We start from the raw sequence: 4322 nt of genomic DNA, 5'->3' as shown, positions 1-4322 counted from the left end.
ACAGTTCATACCAGGGGACCATGTATGCCCGTGACAGCTCTAGTTCTGTCAGTGTGACCTGCTGCAAGCTCCAGGACTTGGATCCTGTCCTAGTGAGGAATACAGACATAATTCCTACATGGACTGCAGCTTATAGCCCCTTCCTGTATTTATATTTTACAGAATCATACACTTGTTGAAGTTGGAAAAGACCACTGGAGAACATGTAGTCCAACCCCCTCTGCCAAGGCAGAGTCACCCAGAGCAGGTGACACAGGCACAAGTCCAGGTGAGTGAATGTCTCCAGAGAGGGAGGCTCCACAACCTCCCTGGGCAACCTGTTTCACTGCTCTGCCACTCTCAATGTAAAAAAGTTCTTCCTCATGTTGAGGTGTAACTTTGTGTGTTTTAACCTATGGCCATTGCTCCTCTTCCTATCACTGGGCACCACTGGAAAGAGTCTGGCACCATCCACTTGTCACCCACCTTTGGGATATTTACATTCATTAATGAGATCCCTTCTCATTCTTCTCCTCTCTAGACTAAACAGTCCCAGCTCCCAAAGTCTCTCCTCACCTGAGAGATGCTCCAAACCCGTAATCATCTTTGTGGACCTCCTCTGTACCCTCTCCAGTAGCTCCTTGTCCTCCTTGAACTTTGGAGACCAGAACTGAACACAATACTCCAGGTATGGCCTCACTAGGGCCCAGTAGAGGGGGAGGATCACCTCGACCTGCTGGCCACACTTGTCCCAATGCACCCCATGACATTCTTTGCCCTCCTGGCCACAAGGGCACTGCTGACTCATGGTCAGCTTGTCATTCACTAAGACTCCCAGTTCTCTGCAGAGCTGCTCTCCAGTAGGTCAGCCCCAGCCTGTCCTGGGGTTATTCCTCCTCAAGTGCAGGACCCTACACTTACCCTTGCTGAATTTCATTTGTTTCTCTCTGTCCAACTTTCCAGCCAACCAAGATTCCACTGAATGGCAGCCCAGCTTTTAGGTGAATTTGGAGCCATTCCTTCTCCACAAAGGAAAAGGAAGCATCCACGACAAAGGAGCACACTGCTGTGGGAAGGAAACCTTTGAGAAAAGTTGGACTATAGATACCTAGGAACTCTTCAGTTGGGATGCACTCTAAAATAGAAACATTCATGCACCTTTTTTTGCCTTGTTTGGTCATCATGCTTCACACACTTTTTAACATTCTGTTTTTATTTTACATACTAATTTAAATAAAGCCCTTAACAATACCCCTAAGTTTGGTATGTCTCTGCACAACCCTCCCAAGGTTCTCAGCTCTTCACAGTCAGGATATAAGAAAGAGCTATCCATAACTGGCACTGCTGCAGCGAACAGGATTGGATGAGGTGGTATCACAAACAAAGCAACCAGGAAAGAACAGAAAATATAAGAAAAGAGAGAGAAATGAGGAAGAACTTGATTGCATAAACCAAATGACAACTATTCATAGCTGCCCATACATACACACTACATCAATCAAATGCTCTGTGCAAAGGAAAGCTACCCCACACTATGAAAGACCTTGTATGGGACTCTGTCATGGACTACCTTCCCAGCACTGACAGGGAAATGCAGTGGCTGCAGCTGGGGCTGGCACTTCCACAGCAGGTTCCCCTCAGGTACTCTGGTACCATCCAACAGCCATCTGCTCTCTCAGCCTCTCAGAAGCACAGACAGCGCAGATCTTTTCCATGCGCTGCAGATCGAACTCATCTCCGAGCCTGAGGGACTCCTCGTCTTTTCCACAGACACACTGCAACTGCAGACACAAAAACTGAGCGGGAAGGTTGCCCATGAATGGTTTCATAAACGGTCAGAGCCACAGAGAAACAACAACCTCCTGCAACACAGCACTTCTGTGGCTGCTGACAGACCCTGTTAACCTGCTTGCGTGGCTGGGGCTGTGGAGGATGTGGGCACTGCCTGCTTTTCCACGAGTCAGCAACGACGCTGGCAAAGCAGCCGTGACAATATACTGCACTGTAAAGTACTGCTGACAAAACACTGCTAGCCTGGACAAGGATGGGAGCTCACTAGTTTATACATTCTTGCCACAGACTCTGAAAGTCAGACACGAAACTCCCTGTGTTCTGGCATGCTCCCCATTTTCAAAAGGAACATTTCCATTAGAATTTTTCCTCACCCCTCATGTAAAGGAATAAATTTGCTTCTGCTAATAATGAACACAGATACTTTTTTATCCTCAAGTTGATTTCATTTTATGCCTACACCATGGTCTCTGGAAACTCATCTTACAGGTTGAAGCAATAAAGAAACCCTGCCAGAACTATCTTTATACCATCTGCCAAGAGCATTTTGCAAAGATCTCTGTGGTGTTCTGGAGCCCAGGAGAAGTCAATAGCACCCTGGATAAACATGAAGAACCCGATTTTACAGATCTTGGGAGAATAGCATGGAAGATGCCAAACTGCAACCTTTAAAAATTATATTGGTAATTACAGAATAAGATTGCTACAGAGAAACAGGCTGCCAGCATATTGTCTACTGGTTGTGTGATCGTATTCGGTACTGACCAGACTCTTGTAAAACCTGGCACAGATGGTACATACAGTATCACAGAAATAAGGAGCCCTCTGTGCACTGTCCTCTTCACAGCTGACATTACTGTTAATATTTTCTGTCTATGTTTACTGCAGGCATAAAAATGTAAGTAACAAGTAATAAATCCATTAATTTTCTACACCTCTGTAAGGTCTTTGCAAACTTCAGTGGGACAAAAAGCCTAGTATTTCACTTTCTTTCAGTTAAGAAACCAGTTCATAAAGTTGCGGGTTTTCTTCCTTCTTCTGGGTTTCCTCCACGATAGTGGACTTTTGAACAGTCCCTGTTTACTGAACACACACAAACTGTTACTGATAGCATCAGGCAGCACTACTGTTGGCTATTCTGCCCAGTATTTTTAAAAGGGCACATATAAAAACTATGCATGTTTGTAAAGTCTTGCATTCATTGCTCATTACTGACACAAGTCTACTTTGTCTAACGTGAACCCTGTATTGCTGCATAGCTTCTTACCATTAATCATTATATGAAATGCTGAACTGTGAAATCAATATTAAGGAACATGATCAGTGTATCCTTTCAAGCTCCCACTCTGCCAGAGAAGCAACTGCAGAGGAAAATAACAAACAATAAAACCATCAACTTGTGCCTCAAAAGGAATGGGAAGCTGGAAAATGTGGATGTTCTAGTTTTTGCCTAATAGCACATAAAGTTTAACTTCAGCATAGTTGGAGTAAAATCCAACTCTTGAATCCCATTTCAAATGAAATGCTTTCTCATTCTACGATCCTTTAATTTTCACTCCCGGCACATACATGTGCACTTCAGAGAGGGTGTGATCCTGCAGGACACTGGACATATAATCAGGTAATTGTAGGCCCCATTAAAATGGAAATGCAGAGGAGATGATATAGCAACTTCAGCTTTCAAGGCTGATCTTAATTTTGGTCTTTATAGTTTTCACATTCTTGATTTCCTGAGTTTAACACTTAAAAAAATTTAAATGCAACATCCCAAGCAAAGAGTTATAATGATCCCTAGTAATTACTTCTTCCCACAATCACTACCAAGTTTTGTTTCTACAACCTGTGTATCAAGAACATTGCTCTCGAGTAAAAAATACTAATTCAAACAATGCTGAATTAACATAGTTCTTCTGTTTGTAACTTACTGAAAACTACTAAAAAGAATCAGAAATAAGAACAGAAAGAAATCAGAGACTCTTCTCAGTTCATACCCCAGATGTCCATCCTGGCTATGAAGTTTCACACTCACTCAAAACAACTGAGGTGCAAAGAAAAAGTATAAATTAAGACAGGCAGGCCTTTATCACACCACTTGGCTAAGGAAATAGTGGATTTGCTTCATTTTACTGAATGAGAGGAATTCTTCGAGGAACGGGGTGGCAAAAAGTCCCGAACTTTCCGAACCAGTATGACAAAACCAAGAGATGCTCAGAAGTGACGCTCAGAAGTGACGCTCAGCACCGCTAACAGTGCATCTTCAGAAATTTAGCGGCAATTTATGCCAACAGCGATTTCCATCAGAAAACCCCTTCCCAGCGTGCCGGGCGGGCTTCGGCTCAGGCTCCGGCTCCGGCTCCGGCTCCGGCTCCTGCCCGCGGGCGGCAGCAGCTCCCTCGCCGCTGCAGGTTCCTGGAGCACCTAGAGGGAGATAAGGAAAAAATCACCCCAAACCACCGAGCTCAGGAGAACCAGCGGGCGGTGGACGGTGTGGGCTGCCATGGATGTGCACGACGGGCAGCCGGGCACCCCCCAAGCTCCCGCCGGACGCCCGG

Source organism: Corvus moneduloides, chromosome 1 (assembly GCF_009650955.1).
Source record: "Corvus moneduloides isolate bCorMon1 chromosome 1, bCorMon1.pri, whole genome shotgun sequence".
Classification (NCBI taxonomy): domain Eukaryota; kingdom Metazoa; phylum Chordata; class Aves; order Passeriformes; family Corvidae; genus Corvus; species Corvus moneduloides.
The sequence above is the reverse complement of the archived record's forward strand: the minus strand, read 5'-3'. Positions refer to the sequence as shown.